This window comes from Dermacentor albipictus, chromosome 1 (assembly GCF_038994185.2).
Source record: "Dermacentor albipictus isolate Rhodes 1998 colony chromosome 1, USDA_Dalb.pri_finalv2, whole genome shotgun sequence".
NCBI lineage: Eukaryota > Metazoa > Arthropoda > Arachnida > Ixodida > Ixodidae > Dermacentor > Dermacentor albipictus.
In genome coordinates this window covers 114,466,285-114,491,671 of record NC_091821.1, presented here as the reverse complement: position 1 = coordinate 114,491,671, position 25,387 = coordinate 114,466,285, and the positions used below count along the sequence as shown (strand labels likewise).

At 44.9% G+C, this 25,387-nt stretch overlaps 1 long non-coding RNA gene across 4 annotated transcripts in view; it reads right to left on the bottom strand.

Moving 5' to 3' along the window:
- LOC139055569 (uncharacterized) overlaps positions 1 to 23,729 on the bottom strand; it is a 135,609-nt gene extending 111,880 nt beyond the window's left edge. For 2 of the 4 annotated variants that reach the window (XR_011511862.1, XR_011511863.1), the window contains exons 1-5: positions 23,593 to 23,729; positions 21,196 to 21,338; positions 20,161 to 20,229; positions 19,013 to 19,093; positions 1,518 to 1,797 (exon numbers count right to left, since the gene is read on the bottom strand). This is a non-coding gene — a long non-coding RNA (uncharacterized lncRNA). Of the gene's footprint in view, positions 1 to 1,517; positions 1,798 to 19,012; positions 19,094 to 20,160; positions 20,230 to 21,191; positions 21,339 to 23,592 lie in introns of all 4 variants that reach the window. The other 2 variants (XR_011511864.1, XR_011511868.1) reach the window with 2 other exon arrangements.
- Positions 23,730 to 25,387: the final 1,658 nt, after the last annotated feature.

The window sequence follows — 25,387 nt, the reverse complement described above, 5'->3', positions numbered from 1 at the left end:
ATTAACTATTTCAATCCAGACAGATTCGCAATTAGTGATAGGTAAATGTAGGTCATGTCGTCTGTGATAAGTAAGATCAGGAGAGAGATATATTGCCGCACCACCATGACTGCTAGTTAATCTGTTACAATATTCTGAATTGTAGTTAGGGAAGCGATAAAGATTTTTGTCATCGTCTGACAACCAAGTTTCAGTAAAGGCTATTAATGAGAATGAGCTAGAAGATGAAAAAAGGAAATGATCAATCTCCTCAAAGTGTTTGCGAAGGCTTCGAGCATTGAAATGAATGACGGAATGAAATCCACTTATGAAAGAGTTAACTTGATTAGGTTCCAGGAAAGAGGCCATGATAAGCGGTGAGACAATGAACACTGGTTGCTATGGTATTAGTCTATTCTAGTCAAGTCGGAATGATCACGGATGCGCAGAACTCTGCTGTTAGTAGTCTTTCTAGCCTTGATTTGACAGTTGTCAGTCCAAAGAAACATCCACTTCTTTTCTTTCTTCAGTGTTAGGGCTTTGGAAAACAGGGCCTTGTTACATGGGGTCAGATGATCGTTTACGAAGATGGGTGCGTTAGAAATACTGGAGAAGCCTAGGTCACTGACACAAAGCTTGGCCTTACGAGCTTTACTGATGAAGTCAGATTTTTTAGTTCGAGAGCAGAAACGAGCAATGATGTTTTTTTTATCAGTAGACCGTGTGGGCACGCGATGAACAATGTCGAGATCATGAGGTGATATGGAACATCCAGCCTCCTCCCCTAGCATTTCCATGATTGCGAGGCAGTCCTCTCCTTGGAAACAGGGAACGCCCTTGATCTCAACGTTGTTGAGGCGTGAATATTGCTCAAGTTCTTCTACCTTGCGAGTGAGTGAAGTGTTTTGAGATTTTAATTCTTTATTCTCGTTTACCAATGAGGTATTCTGGCCACGTAAGTCCTCGACAAGTTGATTCAAGTTCAAAAATAACGTACAGCGCAAAGGACAAGGACAGTGATAGACGACATACACAGCGCTGTGTTATTGAAGTGAACTAGGGTGGTTGCTTGGGCTAGTTGGTAATTCATGATCAAAAATAACGTACAGCGCAAAGGACAAGGACAGTGATAGACGACATACACAGCGCTGCGTCGTCTATCACTGTCCTTGTCCTTTGCGCTGTAGGTTATTTTTGATCATGAATTACCAACTAGCCCAAGCAACCACCCTAGTTGATTCAAGTGTTGAGCACTTGATTGAAGGGATTCAACTTCCTTCTTTAACTCCGCAACATCAATGCCGGAATCTTTCATCTTTAGCAAAAATCTGCCGAACACCTTATCAGAGGTGTCTTTCGCTAAACTGTTAATTTTAGCCTCTAGATCCTCGATTTTTTTTGAGAGTTCAGCATTAGTTGGCATGGTATAAAAATATAATACAAACTCGAACACAAGCAGGAGGAAACACAGTTGGTGGCAGCAGTGGCAGTGGTATGGAAAAAGGAAAGAAAAAGAAAATAAAAGTTGGTATGAATACCTGCGTAAATGATGAACTTTTAAAGATGTGGCTCATGCAATGCCACTGCTGCCAGTGAAGGGTGGGCGTCGGTGCGTGCTTATTTAAAGGGAAGGTGCTCCGGGCAGCGACCTCCAGTGGTAGTCTTGTTGATGATGTCAGCAGGCCACGATGAATCCACGCAGTCGCAGCTTCACCACGTGGCGATGATTCGTCCGGGAGGGCAGTACTTCGATCTGTCACCACGAAGATTGCCGTTTGAGACAGAGGGGGGTGGGTGAAAAGTGTCCGGTCAGGGTATCTGCGTAAATGATGAACTTTTAAAGATGTGGCTCATGCAATGCCACTGCTGCCGAGTTCTGAAATATATATGTGTGGTGCCGGGCGTTTACGCAATGCAGAAGTAATTTATTAATGTCATTCTTTTTCATTCTCAGCCGACAGGCGGTATCGCAAGCGTAAATGAGTTGGCAGAGCGCAGCGCTATGTCGTCTGCTACCAGGAGCTCGCACGATGCACGCAACAGGAACACACTGCCAGCACTTCTTAAGTAGTGAGGGCGACAGAACCGGGAACTGGTTCTTAGGGACACCTTTACTAGCCGGCTATATCAATTTTCCTTCTTTTTTCGCCCTTCGTCATCGGCTCGGACATGACTCCCTCGCCGCCGCGCTGCGATCTGCGCCACGGCGCGTCGCGTGATAGAAGCAGTGGAACTTAAAATCGAACATTACGATATACGGGCCCTGCATTGCCTGACCGAAGCTAAATCGAAGAGTGTGGTGCTGATGGTGCGCATTGTGCCGTGAAATTGAGGAACAAAGTGTGGCACTCCCGGGGGAACTAGAGAAAAAAGGGCAGCCAAATAAGAGATCTCCACAATATCTTCGCGTCCTGACTGCATAGTTTTACCAGCCTAACGAAGGAAGCACTGGACCAGCTTCGGTTGAACCCTTCTGATTGCTGAACGGCGATCTGCGAGCTATTCACGCTGGCGATGGCACTGGGAATTCGATCTCACCATGCAAATATCTCCTTGGCATTGGCTTTGAAGCGGAGGTCACGGGAAAGCTGACAAAGCCCTTCTACCGGCCAACACGGTTATTGCGAGAGCAACTTTGTGGACAGTGTCGGCTGCAGAGATCTAGGCCATTCCGATGAATTTTTCGCGTCCGACCGACCTTTGGGAGCAGCAGGCCAGTGGCGATGACCCGCAGCGCGCAATATTCCTTCCTCTGCGTGGAATGACCACTGGTACGCTTGCACCAGAGTCTCCTCCATTTGATAGCGCAGCCTGCAAGAGGTCTACTTAGAAAGCCGGCAAGGGCGGTGCAACTCATTATCCGTCACTTCTTCGAACGCGTATCGCACTCCCAGCCGTGGTCAACACCGAAAGAGGAACGCCAAGCAGACGACGAATAGCCTCTGAAGCAACCAACGCACGCGCGCGCGACGCCCCCGTGTCTCCGTAGTCGCGCGACCGGCGCGCGCGGCCAGGGTCGCAAGCCAACAGCCAAGCCACAGCAACGGAATCCAAAGCGGAATACCACTTCGCCGCTTACTACGGCCGGTTCGCTTTGAGATGATTGACAGATGCATGGCGTATTCATAAATTGCGATACCGCCCCGCTGCCTCTGACGACCTGTGACGTAACCAAAATTTTGGCCAATCAGGTGAGGCCAAACGGACGGTTCCCCAACCGAACCATTATAAGATTCGGCCCCTGATCGCCGCCGCACAGGGGTGGCATTGGAGGGGGAGCGAAGAGAGGAAGGCTCGCGCCATGCGCGAAAGATGGCGCCAGGAGCGCGCGCAGCTAAGCAGCGCCCTGGCCCCGGCTACGGAGCTGGTTACGGCTAGGGATGACGGCACCGCGAAACTCAGGAACGAGCTACAAAGAGCTGCACTCTAAAAAAAAAAGAACTACAGCTGTTGTTTTACAATTATATAATAAAGTGAACTGACTAGCAATGAAACCCCCTTAAGTGCTAATGCTTGGCAGGAATTTTATTCGTGTCATTTTATGCGAAAATATTTTTACCACCGAGCTCCATCCGTGTTCTGCCGAGGAGTAGGCACTGACATGGTGGACGCCGTGCAGACGACGAGGTTGTCGCCCCCCTATAAAGAACGGCGGGGGAGGAGGACATCGAGGCACCCTAGCTCGCGACTCGAGCGCTGGTTCCCCAGTGGTGGCACTTATAGGCGAGATGAGCAGATGATCGCCTCAGCGATATGGCCAATCGCCTAAGACACTTAGCCAGATAAACTTTGTGTAGCGTGAATAGGGGCTCAAGAGAACAGCCATCAGGTTGTTCTCGCAGGCAAGCATGTTGATTAAAGTAAAAAAAAAGGGTTATTAAGCGATCGCGTAAAAGTAAACGACCTGTACATTTTCTCGCATATTAATGTCGCCTCTTCATGAAGGTGAGTTTCCTTCAAATTTTTTTTTCTGTCATATCGCTTTCTTGGCCTATATGTAAAGCGAAGGCAATTTTTCAACTGGCCTCTAACTCAGTTGCGCATATACTATACGTTCTACCTTACTGCTTTTTCGACTAGCGCCATTACAACGTTTTGTTAAATTTTCCGGCTGCGATACAACTTCTTTCGGTTTTTTTCTTTTTGCCGAATACGGATTTAGGGCTATAGACGCAGCTTAATTGCCTCGAAAGGAATAGGCTCTGTTTAGCTGCGAAGCAGGTGAGATATGACGAAACGAAAGGCAGGACTCGACTCGGTCACGCACACTAGGGCTACTTCCTTTCATGCTTTCCTGTTATTAAGCTTTTACCCATAATTATGCTCCTTAACGGGCCCGCATCCCGGCGCTTGCGTCGTATGCGCGTTAAATGCGCGTGAGCGGCCCCGTTCCTGACGCTGCGATGATAAGCATCGCGCTGATTACCTGTCATTCCTAACATTTAGTACACCTGTCGGCATGTCAGAAGGTGGTATACGCTATATACACCTTAATCACGAGCAAGTAGGACTGATGTCTTACAATAGTTTTAGCAAAAGTTGAAAGTATCCTTTTTGCTGGCAAGCGAGCAAGATGGTGTGAGGGAATCCGAGTCAGGTGTCGGATGTGCGCTCTCAGGACATCCGTATAAATGTGGACTGTCAAAGGAGCGTCTCTGGCTATGGCCACAGTCACAATCTATGACGTAGTTTTGGGAAGACCGAGACAAGTCCTGAGTACTTGGGCTTGCACGCTCTGGAGTTTGCGAATATTCCTAGTGCAAGTATTTGCTAGTACAGGTAAGCTGTACCACAGGAAGCCCAAAAACAGTGCTTTATATAGTTGCAACATTGACGGTACTGTTGCGGCCCAGGACTTCCCGCGGAGAAACGCAAGAAGGTCCACAATGGCGGCCAAACGCTTTGTCATGTACGAGATGTGAGGGCTCCAAGACAAGTCTCTATCAATGATTACGCCAAGAAATCGGTGCGTTCCTCTATATCGTATAATTTGGTCATTAATCCGCAAAGCCATCAGAATTTACGCCCACTACACGATTGTCAGATCAATTGTGGTGTCTGCACCGGCGGCAAGTGCAACTGACAATTCCAGGAATCAGAAAGAAAGCTGGAGCGCCATTGCAAGCTTTGAAACAAGCAACTTTGGAGCACATTCACAACGTGCACAGATTCCGGCAACATGTATACACAGATGGTTCAGTAAAACTCAACAGCTCTGCTGCTGCAGTCATCATCCCGGCACAATCTGAGGAAATCAAATTAAGAACTCGAAGGGTGCAGAACTCGCGGCGCTCCGTGCTGCACTTGATTTCATTAAGCAGAAGCCACCGCAACAATGGACAGTCTTTAGTGACTCCAAGGCAGCGCTTCAGTGCATACGAAGCCCAATGCGCCACAGACTCAATGAACAACTGGCCTCAGAAATTCGGCACATATATCACCAAACCTATGACAAGGGACACAACATAATCTTTCAGTGGCTTCCAGGACATTGTAACATCAGCGGGAATGACCACGCCGACGAAGCCGCCCGATCTGCACATGAAAGTGGTCAACGAGTACACTCTGAAAACTAAGAGAGTGCCGGGCACTCCCTTTGAGGGAGTAGCGGCTTGTCCCATATTTCACTCTCTTTTCGAGAGTAGATCGACCCTCTTTGAGAGAGAGTAGGTCAACTCCTGTTGACAGAGTTTTGTTACTCCGCCGCAAGGGATTGCTAGTACTCTTCTGCAGAGTGATAATACTCTTCCCACAGGGAGTGCTGGTACTCTTCCGCAGAGTGGTTATACTCTCACCGTAGGGGTAATGGCACTCCACCAGACCGAGTACTTCTACTCCCCCAAACAGAGTGCAACTACTCTTCCCAATACCCTCTTAGCGAAGTCCTGGCCACGCATGCAGGCAGGAAATCAGATCAAATTAGGGTCGCTGATACACCGTTCTCTAGGCGGCTCCTCAGACTCAGTGGCCCGATTCCAAGCGGCCTTCAGAATAGGCGTGAGCAATGTTATGCAGGATTTTAAAGTCATTTTTCCTGGCTATTTGCTGCCTACCATGAGTCGTGACGGCTCGTAATCGGCCTATGCGTATGTGTCCCGAACGCCACTGCGGAGAAAAAAAAGCTAATTCACATTTAATCCGCAAATATCTTCGCATATTTCACAATCAGGAAACACATAATCTAATTAGAACACAATAGTCGAGGGAATCACACACTTATGGAGAACCACATTGCTCTATACATCACGTGGATTCGAACCCGCGTACACTCGCATCTATAGAATTCAAAGCACACATCCTAACCATTACACCACAAAGCCACCACGCTCAGTCGTGTAGTTTTAGAGCTTATATACATACCAAATGTACTTGAGGAATCGGCTGCGGTGGTTGGAGTTTCTCTGCAGTGTGCTGTGCTGTTGTGTACTGGAATACGTTTGCGTTTGCATCATTTCCATTCCTTGCTACGACTAACGGAGGAATACAACGTAGACGACGACGTGAGAACTATTCACGGCTTGTCGTCACCCCAGGAAAATAACAAATGTGCCGTTCAGCTCACGATCGAGTGCTTTTCCAGTCCATGCATTATATGTTCTCCGAAAATACGCGGATACAAAGTATCGTGCCAACCATCCACGTATGTGAATTTAAGTCGCGCGTATACTGGTGAGCATTTCTGTTTATTTTTTCCGCCAGTTCCATTCGTATGTGGTCAACTGCGATGCCAGTACCAGGCATTTCGACGTGCCTCACGCTGCCGTGTAGGCGTTCTTTTCAAGTGCATTAGTTTAGAGTTTGGTTCAGTCCGCTGTGAGCTGTTGTCCTGCATTAGCAGCGGATCGTTAGCGTTTTGAAGAGCACGCATTCCAGCATTTGGAGACTGCTTATGCCGATAGCCGCGTCACATGCATTGGCACGCATGTTTAAATGAGTAATGTGTCCACTTGTTACGCGTGCACTGCTCGTATCCTGTGGCAGTGCTCGTTCTAAAAGCTTCGAAGACCATCTACATTCATACGTGTGTTCAATATATATGCACAGAATAGACTTGCCGGCTAGTTGGTTGAGAATTTTAGAAGAAACAGCCCAACACAAGGACGACGCAAAAACATGGACAACACCACGAAGCGCTGGTGTGGTCGATGCTTTTTTTCGTCCTGGTGTTAGCGCTGTTTCTTCTTCCACGATACACGCACACCACAGGTACGCGAAAGTTTAGGAGTATAGGGCGTTAACTTTGTTTTCCCTGTTTCCTCTCAGTGTCAATGGCACAATGCGTTGCCCGAAATAGCGCCCGCTTACCCCCATATTCAGAAATGCATCATAACTTGAAGCCCATGCTTGACTTGATCTAAATGACGCAAGTCGTGAACGCACCAAAAGAAAGGCAGTGAGCGTCTGGGGGACGTTCGCACCAGGCGTCGTTTATATAAAGTCAAGCATGGGCTTTGTATTAATATACATTTCTGAATACGGGGGTTAGTCATCTACTTCTCACAGAAAATGTCGAAGAAACGCCCACCAAAACCAGGCACATTCGTGAACCTAACTAGGCAATACGAAGCTCCATAGAAAAAGAGTGGTATTAAAAGCTTTCAGTATTTTTCTTTACTCCAAAATGGTTGCGCTCTCGTGGTTTCAAGGTACACACTCTAAAAACTAAGAGAGTGCCGGGCACTCCCTTTGAGGGAGTAGCGGCTTGTCCCATATTTCACTCTCTTTTCGAGAGTAGATCGACCCTCTTTGAGAGAGAGTAGGTCAACTCCTGTTGACAGAGTTTTGTTACTCCGCCGCAAGGGATTGCTAGTACTCTTCTGCAGAGTGATAATATTCTTCCCACAGGGAGTGCTAGTACTCTTCCGCAGAGTGGTAATACTCTCACCGTAGGGGTAACGGCACTCCACCAGACCGAGTACTTCTACTCCCCCAAACAGAGTGCAACTACTCTTCCCAATACCCTCTTAGCGAAGTCCTGGCCACGCATGCAGGCAGGAAATCAGATCAAATTAGGGTCGCTGATACACCGTTCTCTAGGCGGCTCCTCAGACTCAGTGGCCCGATTCCAAGCGGCCTTCAGAATAGGCGTGAGCAATGTTATGCAGGATTTTAAAGTCATTTTTCCTGGCTATTTGCTGCCTACCATGAGTCGTGACGGCTCGTAATCGGCCTATGCGTATGTGTCCCGAACGCCACTGCGGAGAAAAAAAAGCAAATTCACATTTAATCCGCATATTTCACAATCAGGAGACACATAATCTAATTAGAACACAATAGTCGTGGGAATCACACACTTATGGAGAACCACATTGCTCTATACATCACGTGGATTCGAACCCGCGTACACTCGCATCTATACAATTCAAAGCACACATCCTAACCATTACACCACAAAGCCACCACGCTCAGCCGTGTTGTTTTAGAGCTTATATACATAACAAATGTATTTGAGGAATCGGCTGCGGTGGTTGGAGTTTCTCTGCAGTGTGCTGTGCTGTTGTGCACTGGAATACGTTTGCGTTTGCATCATTTCCATTCCTTGCTACGACTAACGGAGGAATACAACGTAGACGACGACGTGAGAACTATTCACGGCTTGTCGTCACCCCAGGAGAATAACAAATGTGCCGTTCAGCTCACGATCGAGTGCTTTTCCAGTCCATGCATTATATGTTCTCCGAAAATACGCGGATACAAAGTATCGTGCCAACCATCCACGTATGTGAATTTAAGTCGCGCGTATACTGGTGAGCATTTCTGTTTATTTTTTCCGCCAGTTCCATTCGTATGTGGTCAACTGCGAAGCCAGTACCAGGCATTTCGACGTGCCTCACGCTGCCGTGTAGGCGTTCTTTTCAAGTGCATTAGTTTAGAGTTTGGTTCAGTCCGCTGTGAGCTGTTGTCCTGCATTAGCAGCGGATCGTTAGCGTTTTGAAGAGCACGCATTCCAGCATTTGGAGACTGCTTATGCCGATAGCCGCGTCACATGCATTGGCACGCATGTTTAAATGAGTAATGTGTCCACTTGTTACGCGTGCACTGCTCGTATCCTGTGGCAGCGCTCGTTCTAAAAGCTTCGAAGACCATCTACATTCATACGTGTGTTCAATATATATGCACAGGATAGACTTGCCGGCTAGTTGGTTGAGCATTTTAGAAGAAACAGCGCAACACAAGGACGACGCAAAAACATGGACAACACCACGAAGCGCTGGTGTGGTCGACGCTTTTTTTCGTCCTGGTGTTAGCGCTGTTTCTTCTTCCACGATACACGCACACCACAGGTACGCGAAAGTTTAGGAGTATAGGGCGTTAAGTTTGTTTTCCCCGTTTCCTCTCAGTGTCAATGGCACAATGCGTTGCCCGAAATAGCGCACGCTTACCCCCATATTCAGAAATGCATCATAACTTGAAGCCCATGCTTGATCTAAATGACGCAAGTCGTGAACGCACCAAAAGAAAGGCAGTGAGCGTCTGGGGGACGTTCGCACCAGGCGTCGTTTATATAAAGTCAAGCATGGGCTTTGTATTAATATACATTTCTGAATACGGGGGTTAGTCATCTACTTCTCACAGAAAATGTCGAAGAAACGCCCACAAAAACCAGGCACATTCGTAAACCTAACTAGGCAATACGAAGCTCCATAGAAAAAGAGTGGTATTAAAAGCTTTCAGTATTTTTCTTTACTCCAAAATGGTTGCGCTCTCGTGGTTTCAATGTACAGAGATGATGCAGCGTTAGCTAAAAAGCATGAATTTCCGAACTCCATGCCAAAATAAGCTTGTAAAATTATTTAGGTGCTAGAAACCAGGGTTTGTAGCGATCCTTGAAAACCCTTTATTTCTAAAATGCCATATTCAAGGCATTGAAAAGCCTGGAATTTTTAGAAGTACTGCAAAGTCCTTAAATTTGTACACTTGGCTAGACATAGCAGACATTGCCAAGTGTTTTTTTTTCCCTTCTGTGACATTCTTCGCATGTCACAGAGAATTGTCGGTGGAGGTAATAGAAGGAAAGCGACATCCTTAAAGTACAAATTACAAAGGAGCTGCAGATACCAGTTTTAGACACATGGAACCGGCGACAAATGTACTTGGAGGAGCAGAAGCAGGAAGCTCAACGGTTGAGGCATTCAAAGAAAAGCCGTGATGAGTAAATTGAGAGCTACAGACACAATAAAAGATCACCTTTCTCCGGTGCTGTGTTGTTCCGCGATCTTGAGCGCGCGCGCGCGCGGTGGAGAACTCCGAGTGAAAAAGTAGAGCGCTCGCTACGCGTTCCTTTGAACTGCGGCGGCCTGTTCTCTTAGAAGCAAAACGATGTGTTCTTTGCTCAGCGTGCATGAATGATACATTGCCATGTTCGGGGCCAGCCACCTACAGTTGAAGCAGAATATCACGCTACGTTTTGTTCTCTATTGCCGCAAGAGTAGAACTACTCTCTCTCTCTGAAGGGGGAGAGTGAAAAGCACATTTCACTCTCTCCTTGGTGAGAGAGTGAACAATGCATTTCACTCTCCTCGACATTTTGCGAGAGTAAAACGACGCTTTGAAGAGTGAACCAGCCGCTTCACTCCTGCGATACCCTTCCTAGTTTTTAGAGTGCAGAGATGATGCAGCGTTAGCTAAAAAGCATGAATTTCCGAACTCCATGCCAAAATAAGCTTGTAAAATTATTTAGGTGCTAGAAACCAGGGTTTGCAGCGATCCTTGAAAACCCTTTATTTCTAAAATGCCATTTTCAAGGCATTGAAAAGCCTGGAATGTTTAGAAGTACTGGAAAGTCCTTAAATTTGTACACTTGGCTAGACATAGCAGACATTGCCAAGTGTTTTTTTTCCCTTCTGTGACATTCTTCGCATGTCACAGAGAATTGTCTGTGGAGGTAATAGAAGGAAAGCGACATCCTTAAAGTTCAAATTACAAAGGAGCTGCAGATACCAGTTTTAGGCACATGGAAGCGGCGACAAATGTACTTGGAGGAGCAGAAGCAGGAAGCTCAACGGTTGAGGCATTCAAAGAAAAGCCGTGATGAGTAAATTGAGAGCTACAGACACAATAAAAGATCACCTTTCTCCGGTGCTGTGTTGTTCAGCGATCTTGAGCGCGCGCGCGCGCGGTGGAGAACTCCGAGTGAAAAAGTAGAGCGCTCGCTACGCATTCCTTTGAACTGCGGCGGCCTGTTCTCTTAGAAGCAAAACGATGTGTTCTTTGCTCAGCGTGCATGAATGATACATTACCATGTTTGAGGCCAGCCACCTACAGTTGAAGCAGAAGATCACGCTACGTTTTGTTCTCTATTGCCGCAAGAGTAGAACTACTCTCTCTCTCTGAAGGGGGAGAGTGAAAAGCACATTTCACTCTCTCCTTGGTGAGAGAGTGAACAATGCATTTCACTCTCCTCGACATTTTGCGAGAGCAAAACGACGCTTTGAAGAGTGAACCGGCCGCTTCACTCCTGCGATACCCTTCCTAGTTTTTAGAGTGTATTCATTCCGCTTTCGCGAACAGACGCTGCGGCTGAGCTGCGATTGATGTCCTGTGAGTGTACCTTGCCCCTGTGGGACTCGAATGTTTTCACCATGTGTCGGTTGCGTTCGCTGCCTCCGGACATTCGGATGCGCCTCCCGCCTGGATTACCACGACGTGAACAGACCATGCTCTACCGTCTGTGGTTAGGCGTTGCCTTCACAAACTCATATGCTTTCCTCACAGGAATGGCCAACGGCCCCACGTGCGACACATGTAACATCGACGAGACGCTAGCACACATTATCTGTGTCTGCCCGCGGTACAGTGCTGAGAGACAAGTGATCTGCAGAGTACTGGACCAGTTGTACAATCGTCCACTTTCAGAACTAAAAGCTTTAGGCCAATGCTCCGAAAGAGCATCCGCGTTGAAGGCCTTACGCGCGCTATTAAGGTTCTTGCGGTCCACGGGGCTTCACGACAGACTCTAAGAATGCCGCCCTTACCGCTCTGTAGTGTACGCGCTTTGTTCGTGATTGTCTCCCTTTCTTTCTATCTCCCCCTTCCACTCTGTTTCTCTTTTTATCCCCCTGCGCAGAGTAGCCAACCGGAACTACCTCTGGTTAACCTCCCTGCCTTTCTCTGCATTATTTTTTCTCTCTCTCTCTCTTAATCACGCGCGCACTTTGGGGCTTCAAATATCCGTGCCAGCCTTAAACGTTGCCGCTGCGAAAGCATGTGTGAGCGTTCACGCTCTGATTAATTTACTTTGCCGCAATATTCTCCATCCAACTTCAAGGTACACTAATTCGCCAAGCTACACCAATGGAATCTCGGGTGCATAACGATGACAAATAGGTGTTTAGCAAATATATATAGGGAGAAGTAATGGAACAACGAGGAAATAAAAGCCTCATGAAGGAGTAAAAGAAAAGAAAACAATATTTTATTTTGTGCAGATAAAAATAAAGTGAAATAGGAGCAGTCGGCCCCAATTAAAGGCGATCTATTAAGCAACATATAATGAATTCGGAGAGTTATTTTGCACCTGAACACTCTAAAAACAAAGAGAGTGCCGAGCACTCCCTTTGAGGGAGTAGCGGCTTGTCCCATATTTCACTCTCTTTTCGAGAGTAGATCGACCCTCTTTGAGAGAGAGTAGGTCAACTCCTGTTGACAGAGTTTTGTTACTCCACCACCAGGGATTGCTAGTACTCTTCCGCAGAGTGATAATACTCTTCCCACAGGGAGTGCTAGCACTCTTCCGCAGAGTGCTAATACTCTCACCGTAGGGGTAACGGCACTCCACCAGACCGAGTACTTCTACTCCCCCAAACAGAGTGCTAGAACTCTTCCCAATACCCTCTTAGCGAAGTCCTGGCCACGCATGCAGGCAGGAAATCAGATCAAATTAGGGTTGCTGATATACCGTTCCCTAGGCGGCTCCTCAGAGTCAGTAGCCCAATTCCAAGCGGCCTACAGAAAGGCATGAGCAAACTTATGCAGGATTTTAAAATCATTTTTCCTGGCTATTTGCTGCCTCATATGAGGCGTGACTGCTCGGAATCGGCCTTATGCGTATGCGTCGCGAACGCCACTGCGGAGAAAAAAAAGCTAATTAACATTTAATCCGCAATTATCTTCGCATATTTCACAATCAGGAGACACATAGTCTAATTGGAACACAATAGTCGAGGGAATCACATAGTCATGGAGAACCACATTGCTCTATACATCACGTGGATTCGAACCCGCGTACACTCGGCATCTATACAATTCAAAGTATACATCCTAACCATTACACCACAGAGCCACCACACTCAGTCGTGTTGTTTTAGAGGTTATATATATAACAAATGTATTTGAGGAATCGACTGCGGTGGGTGGAGTTTCTCTGCAGTGTGCTGTGCTGTTGTGTACTGGAATACGTTTGCGTTTGCATCATTTCCATTCCTTGCTACGACTAACGAAGGAATACAACGTAGACGACGACGTGAGAACTATTCACGGCTTGTCGTCACCCCAGGAAAATAACAAATGTGCCGTTCAGCTCACGATCGAGTGCTTTTCCAGTCGATGCATTATATGTTCTCCGAAAATACGCGGATACAAAGTATCGTGCCAACCATCCACGTATGTGAATTTAAGTCGCGCGTATACTGGTGAGCATTTCTGTTTATTTTTTCCGCCAGTTCCATTCGTATGTGGTTAACTGCGACGCCAGTACCAGGCATTTCGACGTGCCTCACGCTGCCGTGTAGGCGTTCTTTTCAAGTGCATTAGTTTAGAGTTCGGTTCAGTCCGCTGTGAGCTGTTGTCCTGCATTAGCAGCGGATCGTTAGCGTTTTGAATAGCATGCATTCCAGCATTTGGAGACTGCTTATGCCGATAGCCGCGTCACATGCATTGGCACGCATGTTTAAATGACTAATGTGTCCACTTGTTACGCGTGCACTGCTCGTATCCTGTGGCAGTGCTCGTTCTAAAAGCTTCGAAGACCATCTACATTCACACGTGTGTTCAATATATATGCACAGGATGGACTTGTCGGCTAGTTGGTTGAGCATTTTAGAAGGAAGAGCGCAACGCAAGGACGACGCAAAAACATGGACCACACCACGAAGCACTGGTGTGGTTGATGCTTTTTTTCGTCCTGGTGTTTGCGCTGTTCCTTCTTGCACGATACACGCACACCACAGGTAGGCAAAAGTTTAGGAGCATAGGGCGTTAACTTTGTTTTCCCCGTTTCCTCTCAGTGTCAATGGCACAACGCGTTGCCCGGAATTGCGCACGCTTACCCTCATATTCAGCAATGCATCATAACTTGAAGCCCATGCTTGGCTTGATCTAAATGACGCAAGCCGTGAACGCACCAAAAGAAAGGCAGTGAGCGTCTAGGGGACGTTCGCAGAAGGCGTCGTTTATATAAAGTCAAGCATGAGCTTTGTATTAAGATACATTTCTGAATATGGGGGTTAGTCATCTACTTCTCACAGAAAATGTCGAAGAAACGCCCACCAAAACCAGGCACATTCGTAAACTTAACTAGGCAATACGAAGCTCCATAGAAAAAGAGTGGTATTAAAAGCTTTCAGTATTTTGCTTTACTCCAAAATGGTTGCGCTCTCGTGGCTTCAATGTACACAGATAGTGCAGCGTTAGCTAAAAAGCATGAATTTCCAAACTCTATGCCAAAATAAGCTTGTAAAATTATTTAGGTGCTAGAAACCAGGGTTTGTAACGATCCTTGAAAACCCTTTATTTCTAAAATGCCATTTTCAAGGCATTGAAAACTCTGGAATTTTTAGAAGTACTGGAAAGTCCTTAAATTTGTACACTTGGCTAGACTTAGCAGACATTGCCAAGCGTTTTTTTTTCCCTTCTGTGACACTATTCGCATGTCACAGAGAATTATCTGTGGAGGTAATAGAAGGAAAGCGACATCCTTAAAGTTGAAATTACAAAGGAGCTGCAGATACCAGTTTTAGGCACACGGAACCGGCGACAAATGTACTTGGAGGAGCAGAAGCAGGAAGCTCAACAGTTGAGGCATTCAAAGAAAAGCCGTGATGAGTAAATCGAGAGCTACAGACGCAATAAAAGGAAATTACAAACGACTTGCTTATTTGCTGGTGAAAAGCTGAGGCAACAGATGACATCACATACACTGTCAAACCAGACAGTATTCAAAAACTGCAAATGTTGCAGGTCCAAGTAGTTAATTGTGCTATTGCAGAAAAACTTTGAGCGCTTTCTTGAAGTGCTTCCTTGTGTGCGTTTAGTGATTGGCGGTGAAAGGCAAATTAGCAGTCTTTCAAATGTTTGAAATCAGTGAAATGCGATTTGTTTTGTTTTCTTTTGTTTGCATTAAAGTTAACGATGTTGATGAACAAGTTGTTGCCTGTCCAAACTACTAAAAAAATCGCACGAGGTCCTTGAAGTTACTGTGTCGGGGCCTCGAAAGTTCTTGAAAACCATTGCATTTTTTTTAATATTGCTACGAACCCAGTAGAACAACTGTCATGGAGTAAAAACCTTGGCTGAACAGGGGCTTATACGAAGAGCACAGGAAGACTAGAAATGCAGTAGTAGGCATGGAGGGCCCTGAAAAAAATGTGCCACATCTGCTCGTCTGCCTTGTTTCTGCATTGACTGTCCCATTTTTAATAGAAGTGCACTTATTGTTCTACTCCAATAAACGCAACATTACCAACTCCAGTGTGGGGCAGTCCTTCAGCCAGTGCAGAACTCTTTCTGTACATCCCTGTCAGCTCTGTCATTTTTCCAGCATTGTAGTACAAGATTTGTTAAACTGGTTTCACAGAATATGAGCAGTATACTCTTAAATTAGCTGTTTATTTGTATGCACAAGTTCAGGTCCTCAGTTTGGTTGCATGACAAATTGCCATACCTCAATAGATACAAGAAAAAATGTTATTAGAGTTTAATAAAATCCAAACAGTAATAATCACAACAATATAATGACATACATTTCTTTTGGTACGTATACAGCCCATGTCTTGGCACTGTATAAATTCAACCATACATCGCAAGTACTGTGTCCTGACCACTATTATTGACATGTGTAAAACCATCACAGCAATTGTTCAACAAATATCACAGTGATTAGTGACATACACTTTGTAACTGCTTTACATGAGCATAATGTATACAAATGGTCCTTGTGTGACACGACTAGTGCCACCCGAGTACTATTACTCACAGGTGTAAAACCAACAAAGCAGTTCTTTAAAAATATCACAGCGCTTAGTGACGTACATGCTGTAACTCCCTTGTAAAAGCTTAATACAAACACGTGAGCACACAGAAAGCTAGCAGTGCGCCTACATGGAAATACCACCGCCTCAATACTAATTCACAAGTGTACAAGCAACCAAGAAGTTCTTTAAAGAATATCACAATGCTTAGTGACATACAATTTGTAACTAGCTTATATAACATTTATACAAACATGAGAACATACCCAAAGCTATCGGTGCACCTACATGGAAGTGCGGCCATCTGAACACTATTATTTGCAAGTGTAAGCTCAACAGAACAGTTCGTTATAGTGACGCCCATATTGTAACTGCCCTATACAAGCTTAGTGCAAGCACAAGAATGCGGAAAAAATAAATTAAAAACTTGCTCTATGAATACACAAACAGATCAACACAAATGGTAAACACCGCTTTGAAGACACGTGACCGTGACAAAGCGCAGTGCTGTGCCGGTTAAAACTGCCATCCACAAAAGTATTGAGCAATGCTTAAACCACACGCAATAAAGTGCTGAAAGACTGCATCTGTAACGTACCTATTCTCATTCAAATTTCTTGAATATAGGGCTCTCTTGCAGATAAGGCATCTGATCCAACTGACCTGATTTTACACCTGCTAAATGCATACAATGCACTCAGATATAACTGGTAATAATAATTATAAAAGGCATTTAAAAACTTGATAGTATGATGAAGATGCATGACTAGCAAAGTTCTGTCCCCCTCGTACTTGTTAAAAAGGTGTAAGTACGACACATGTTCTTTTTTTCCGCAATTTTTGCATTAATGGACACCCGGGAACCTCGAACCCACAAAAAAAGAAGATACTGCTGTGTTAATAGTGTTGTGAATAATTTTTTGTGAAAGCTTTTTACAGACAAGTTGCAGTCTCGTTTCTGGAGGTTGAGCTGTATCATGCAAAATAACATGGAAAGTGGTCACATGGGAGCATGACACTATGCCATAATGTTCGTTTCAGTTGACTCTCTTGCCATACAAGTCAGTTCTCACTGTGACCAGTGATGGAACAGCAGTGTCTGTGTGATTTTCATCACACTTCTGTCCCATGCCATCTTTACCAGAGTTGGCGGCACATAGATACCCAAATTTCGATAGTGTTGCTTTCTCAGGTGGTTGTTTTTGATTTGCTCAATATCAGTTGGCACTTCAGCTGCATCAAACTTCTTTTTTACCCCTTCAACAACAACATAAACAACAATATTATGACACCTGTGTTGTCCTTCTAGTTGCCTACAAAGACCAGTAAATCTAGCAACAACACTGACAGTCTCTACTATCTTCTAATGGGGAAGAGGTGTGTCCCACCATGTGTACCACGTTGTTGTCGCTATGTGGGCTGGCTGGGGAGGCAACAACTGTTAGCCAGCGCCCCCACTCACAGGCCTTGGCGGCGGACGTGGAACGTCTTTTTTGCCGCAGGCGTCGCGTGAACGTGATCTTTTCGGGTGAAGGCAACTGGTCAATAAACCCACATATGCTACCTGAAGGCATCAATGTTGCCGGATTCGAGACCCTCGTTATGTAATAAACGAGAAGAAAGGGGGTTAACCGAGGGACCCGATAATTATTAGTCATATAATGAGAAGCCAACAAACACTGACACCAAGTACAACATAGGGGAAATTGCATGTGCTTAATAAATGAAATAAAGTAATGATAAATTAATGGAAATTAAAGTGGATGAAAAAACAACTTGCCGCAGGTGGGAACCGGCAAAAGAGACGTTCCACGTCCGCCGCCAAGGCCTGTGAGTGGGGGCGCTGGCTAACACTCCCAGGGTTCTACTAGTACACATAAATACCCAAGAAAGGGGATGGGGAAACGCCGCCGCGGTAGCTCAATTGGTAGAGCATCGCACGCGACATGCGAAGGTTGTGGGTTCGGTTCCCACCTGCGGCAAGTTGTTTTTTCATCCACTTTAATTTCATTAATTTATCATTACTTTATTTCATTTATTAAGCACATGCAATTTCCCCTATGTTGTACTTGGTGTCAGTGTTTGTTGGCTTCTCATTATATGACTAATAATTATCGGGTCCCTCGGTTAACCCCCTTTCTTCTCGTTTATTACATAACGAGGGTCTCGAATCCGGCAACATTGATGCCTTCAGGTAGCATATGTGGGTTTATTGACCAGTTGCCTTCACCCGAAAAGATCACGTTCACGTGACGCCTGCGGCAAAAAAGACGTTCCACGTCCGCCGCCAAGGCCTGTGAGTGGGGGCGCTGGCTAACACTCCCAGGGTTCTACTAGTACACATAAATACCCAAGAAAGGGGATGGGGAAACGCCGCCGCGGTAGCTCAATTGGTAGAGCATCGCACGCGACATGCGAAGGTTGTGGGTTCGGTTCCCACCTGCGGCAAGTTGTTTTTTCATCCACTTTAATTTCCATTCATTTATCATTACTTTATTTCATTTATTAAGCACATGCAATTTCCCCTATGTTGTACTTGGTGTCAGTGTTTGTTGGCTTCTCATTATATATATATATATATATATATATATATATATATATATATATATATATATATATATATGTCTCTCTCATGTTTTGAAATATATGTACATTCAGGAGTGCCTGCATGCTCTTCTCCCCTGCTCCAGTGAGGAAAAGGAGAGCCTTTTTATGTAGCATAGTAAAACATTCACATGTTTTCGCTGTGCCCATTACATCACTTATCATATGGATCTGTCACAATACAGAGTAGCAGTGGTCTATAATACTAACTCATCCCAACAAAACTATAGATTAGCACATACCGACATGCTGTGAAACAGCTGTTGCAAAACCGCTGGTGCTGGCAATTTCCGCAACACTGCAGTGGTACAGCCGAGTGCCACCTGTATAGTGACAAATGCACATGCATGTTAGCAACTCACTAGTTGCTGATGGTTTCATAAGCTTTACACTACACAATAAAGTAATCTAGACAACTTTGTTGGAACAAATACACATAATTAGGACACCACTTAAAGACTAACACGATTAATTGCCCCCAATCTCTCACTCACTAAGGGACAATACTACTGAAACATCGGTGGAGAGCTCAGATTAACACAGTCCATAAAGGACAAGCTTTCTTTGAGGAAAACAGCTATAACAGCAGTTAGTTTTCTTGATCATCTTATGTGCTAGCTTTGATTTAAATGTCATGCAGTACTATAAAATATGAAGTGCCGCATTTCTAGCAGTAGAAGGCGTCATGAGCCTCATGGTACAACTGATTTTTGCACTGTTTGTGTCAGTGAGCCGACACATACAAAGAAAACCGAATTCACACATACATATACAGTGCCAAGTGCACTCCTTCTTCTGAAAACGCAGCCGCCAGTTCCAATGCTGCTGAACGGAAAGGTTATATAGAGTGCGAGACTGCATGGAACTACCACTTATGACTGTAAGTGTATGATCTGCTGATTGGAGAGGTAGTCACATGCTATTTCTAGTCTCTTTTAGAAGCATTACTAAAGGATGAATTAAAATCTATTCATAAGTCATGAATTTCACGCATCCACGGTTTGGTTAAATAACTTGTGAGAAAAAGACATGTTTACCTGGAAGAGCAACCTTTTTTCCTGCTGCAAAATTTTCCTTCGAATTAATGAAATAACTTTACAGCGTCATAATATATTGTGTCTCTCGCAACTACTTCCCAGCAGTGGCGAGTTACAGTGTTTATATCTGACTCATTGGGCGACAATACTGCCAATGCCAAACACAAATGCTTCACGAACACGAGAACACGTCCCTCGCAGAGAATAGCAACCATATATGCCTCTGTGAGACATGATCGCACCTTTGTGGTCAAAATGTACATTTGAACGACACCACCATCTGATTAAAAAAAGCCTCAGTACAAGGCAGCAGCCAACTGCATAATGTGAAATTGCAACTGTTGTCCACTTACTGGTGGTCTGTGTTCGAGTCACTTCTGGCAGTTGACTGGGTGCTGAGAAATGCACGTCCTGGGTTGTCCCTACAAAACATACCGGGTTATGTCAAATGTTGAAAACATATATACACCGGCATTTCATAAGTTGCAAAACAAATGAGTAAACTAATAAACAACTGTAATGTAAACAGAGTACACATAAGATAGGCTGTCAACTGGTAATGCATTACGCGAAAAACATAATGCCTAGGAAAGACTATATGTATACACACGAAGCTGACACACAATTTAATTCGCTCTAGGTTTTTCCGTGCAGTATATTCAAATTATTATGTCTTGTGGTTAGAGAAAAATTAGTGTAAATTACGCACTAAATTATATACCCTGGAAAACTTTTCTTCAGTATGCACCTGTGCGCGCTTCGAATGAGTAGCGTTGTAAAATTTACGTACATGGCATTTAACATGGTTGCTGAACACAGATTTCCTTTGCCCTGTGTCGTGTACAGTGAGCTACATATATCTGCCCCCCCCCCCCCTTTTTTGTACTAGCCATACTGTGTGCCATTGCACTTATATGCACGTCAATAAACCTTACAACACAGAAATAAAAAAAAGAGCCAATCACCCATGCCTGCATGTTGTAGTGGGCCTAACCTAACCAAGCATGGGCTGTTGCTTTTTATAGTAAACACAGGCACCATGCTCATTGCAAGTATGTATCATGTCACTAAGCAAATATGCAATTTCATTGTACCACCATTTTTTTATCACATGGATGTATCTGTTGAGAGGCAAGACAAAAAGCAGTCACTTCTCAGAACTAATCAGCTTTTTTAAAACACATTTCTAACTTTTCAATGACACTTGCTGCTATGTGTTTGTCTCCAGAGAACATACTTGATTTGACTTTCCAATCGGAGACATTACATAAATATACCATGTTAAGATGACTGCCTGGAGCACGTGAGAATTTTCATCTTGGTGTAACATACTGTATCTTGATTTTGGTTACATTTGGTCAAATGGTACACCCAATATACCCACATACTAGTTTTCTTGTCCAAATTGCATGGCAATGTATTTTGATTTTTTGGCATTGGCTCCTCTGCACTACGTGAAGTCGCGCTGCACTGGCTCTTTCACATCCTCGTGTCCTTGCAGCTGCCTTCTTGAGTTATATAAAGCGGGTGCCTGAAAAATATCATATGCAAAAGTCAACACAAGGGCATGGTGCAAAACAACATCAAGACAGTCAAGGCCATGGCAATAAAAGAAAGTCTTAGCTCTTAGTTTTCTTAGTGAAATGCATGCAAAACATCCAAATGACTGCAACAGTCAACTGCTAAATTAACTTCAATTTTAGAATTACACAAAAAAGAAATAACGGACAGTTCATCCTCGTTCGGCACGAATGTTAGAATACTCCTGCTAGTGAATAGAATATTGGTCATTTTCAGACATCGTAGGTCTGTCGTGAGCCTGGTGTATCGCAAACACCATTTGTGACACATCCTAAGCACGTGCCCAGTGTGCCCCTCCGCACCATCCCTGGTTGTGCCACTGCTGAAGCCATAATTTGAGGATTATAGCTGCAAACATGATGCTCAGTAGGGATGAAAATATTGTCCTTCAGTTCAATGGATATATGGTTGTACCTATAAAAAAGGGCAACGAGGCTTGTTATGGCAAGCTTACCCACATTTCAATACTAACAAGAAAGTTCACTGCGGCCTGCATCTAAGCTTACTAAAAGGCATCAACTTATTTTCGTGTATGAGGTGCACAATGGAGTTCATTTTTGACAGACCCGACTACTGCTGCAGTTTGAAATCTAGCATTTTAGATTCTTGAAGGCATGTAAAAGTTGCAGTTAAACCGCAGTTATTGGTTTATTACACCAACCTATTGTTCTGTGTACGACAGATTGGTAACACGGAATTAAAGCAACATTTTATTTTGATATTTTATTTCTCTACTAAAAATATTCAAGCGATAAACACATTTTGATCTGTCATGCAATAGAAAAATGCACACATTACGCTTGTAACCCCCAAAGGCAGGCTGATTTAGCTATTCATATGACATAACTCTGAAACGCCAACTCATAGTAGCAAATGCAAAGGCATGTCCAAAACAATAAGCGTATGCAAAGCGCCCTTGCAATTGTAATTCCACACACCAGCCGTTATATTCGATGCCGATGCATAACTAGCTGCTCGACAATTCACCGAGTTCGTAGACATAAGCATCCTTTCAGTTTCGCACCATGCACGAAAACCGCAACAGGAGACAAAACCAGACCTACCTATAACCACACCATTTTAATACATGAGCAAAAACAGTTCAGTCTTAGGGATAAACACTGTGAGAGCGATTTAGTGCGCGACGGCGACGAGCGACAAAACGGGCCGTCGCTTGAACAGATGGCTCGGTTCTGGAAATCTAGAAATCATCGCTCGTCGCCCGAAAGTGCTATGAGCGACTAGCCAATAGCACGAAGCCGGAACTAGATGTACATCGCGCAAATACTACCGATTGTAGCGCGGAACGAGCAAATGATTCAGTTTTTATACGTGCAAGGATAAGAACCTACGGCAAGACCTCCGGACATATTTTATGCTACTTTTTTAGTAAAATACATCAACGTAAATTACTAAAGCACGCGTCAAGCGTGATTGCAGCCCTCATACCGGCAACACCGGGGAGGCGTCGCTCAATATCGTCGCTCGCACGGAGTACGACTTGTAGGCGACGAGCGAACGCGACAGCCATCTCCATCGCATCGCTTGTAGCCGCCGCGCGCAAGATCGCTTATATGGGGTTCATACCTTTTTCAGCATAAAACATGAATTCCTCATGCGTTTTCAGTAAGTTCAAGATAACGCGCTCAACTGACCTCTTGCAGCATGCAGCTGAATGCCTGCGGCAAAGTTTCTAACTAGCACTGGTGCTGCACGCAACTTCAGTGGTCGCAGATTCCCCCTGCGCGAGACACCGTCAAGCGCGCGGTTTATTTATAAAAAAATCATGCTGCCAGCAAAATGACGCCTTCTGTTATGTGATTCCTTAGTTCAACAGCGTTCCGTACACAGTAGACTGCTAAACTGAATAAATTCAAACACACAAAACGCACGCTAATCACGCTCCGCATAGGCTCGGAATCACGGGCTGGTGAACGAACCATTTTAAGCGTCCTCTCGCCTGGTGTCTTATTGAACATACCATAGTTCTGGCAGCGTTTTCGATCTTTAAAGCTCTTACGGACAACGGCAACGTGTTAAAATCACATGCAGTTATCGCGACGACTGGCTTTTTCGATTGACATGGAGAGACACAGCGCGTATGCCTAATCTTTTGTCAATCGCGTCGGCTAAGCGCAGCGACGACTTCCTGGCGATAGCATGACATATACGGAGAATGTGCACCTAAGTTAGAATTCACTTACCGTGGAGGATTTGCTGTTATATCCAAGGCATGACGAACGACTGTCGTGTTTTCGTAGCGACGCGAGATGGCTGACATACGATCTCCGTTGGCTGGCCTTCGCGGCGGCGGTGCAGCTCGCTGTACGGATCACCTTTCTCCGGTGCTGTGTTGTTCCGCGATCTTGAGCGCGCGCGCGCGGTGGAGCAAATCCGAGTGAAAAAGCAGAGCGCTCGCTACGCGTCCCTTTGAACTGCGGCGGACTGTTCTCTTAGAAGCAACTGCATGTAATAAAGCCACAATTAGGTTTCTGGCCTCCTGTAACAAAATCCAGCCGGACAGATGTCCTACTCTGCCGTCTAAGAATAGGACACACTTTTGGCACACATAACTTCTTACACACGGGAAACGAGCCTCCAATCTGTGGTAGATGCGGGGAGAGGCTGACCGTCCTCCACGTCCTACTGGAGTGTCGGGAAGCGGAATCCGAAAGAAAAAAACATTTTCTCTTAGCATACCGGCACCACATCCCCCTTCATCCTGTTATGTTACTTGGCCCAGAACCACTCTTTGACACCAACGCCGTCCTAGGTTATTTGAAAGATGAAGTGTTGCATGTTATTAGCCCCACACGTTCGTAGCGCTTCCTCTCTTCAGAGGATGCCACTGCGATAATTATTTTGAATAGCACATGCCTCTAGGCCCTTGTGGTTCAAGGGCTCTGGCGAGGCAATAGTCTGTAAGCAATTTAACATCTCGCATATTTTAAACGATGCATCATTCCTTAACGATGGATTTTAATGTTCATAGTATTCGTCATTAGTCATCGCCATAATTTTATAGCACGTAGATTTTACGCACTTTACAGCGACTATTTTTAGGCCACCTACAGTTGAAGCAGAAGATTACGCTACGTTTTGTTCTCTATTGCCGCAAGAGTAGTTCTACTCTCTCTCTCTCTGAAGGGGAGAGTGAAACGCACATTTCACTCTCTCCTTGGTGACAGAGTGAACAACGCATTTCACTCTCCTCGACATTTTGCGAGAGTAAAACGACGCTTTGAAGAGTGAACCGGCCGCTTCACTCCTGCGATACCCTTCCTAGTTTTTAGAGTGAAGCACAGAAATAAGTTATGCAGATCGAAAGCACATGTTGGATTCAGTGTGAAGTGAAGGGTAAGCAAAGATATCTTCCGCTTAAACATATTTTGCTGATAACTAACAAATACTTCAGCAAGTATGCGCTTGCAATTGCATTTTATTTACTGTTGTTTGTCTTGAAACGAACACGATGAGGTGTCCTTCGCCACGGCAGTTATCCTGCTGATAACGTATTAGTGAGTTATGCGCTGTGTTACTGATTTCTAGAATTGTTATAAGACGTGATGACGCAGAGAGTCGATACAAAATTGCTAGCCGACGTTACCGTCTTAAGTAAGAATAAACAGGATGGGGAAAAATAAAGCATTGGTAAGTAGTGTTCATCCGTTTTGGGTAAATCCTATACCTATAGATACCTGTATGAACGTTCTCAAGTTGGGCTGAAACTCTGTGCGCGTGTAAGTGGCAGTGGCGCTTGTTGGGTCGCCGAGCTGCTGCTCTATCTCATTGATTCAGTTCTTCATCATCAACATAATTGTCGTCATCGTCGTTTGCTAACTCTTAGAGGGACACTAAAGGCAAATGCTAAGTCGACGTGGACAGTTTAAATACAATTCCAGAAACCTCGCAACGCTTGTTTCCCGTCAAGAAAAGACTTAGTTTACGAGAAAATTGCATCTGAAGGGTCCGAATGCCTTTTTCAAAATTCCTATCTCC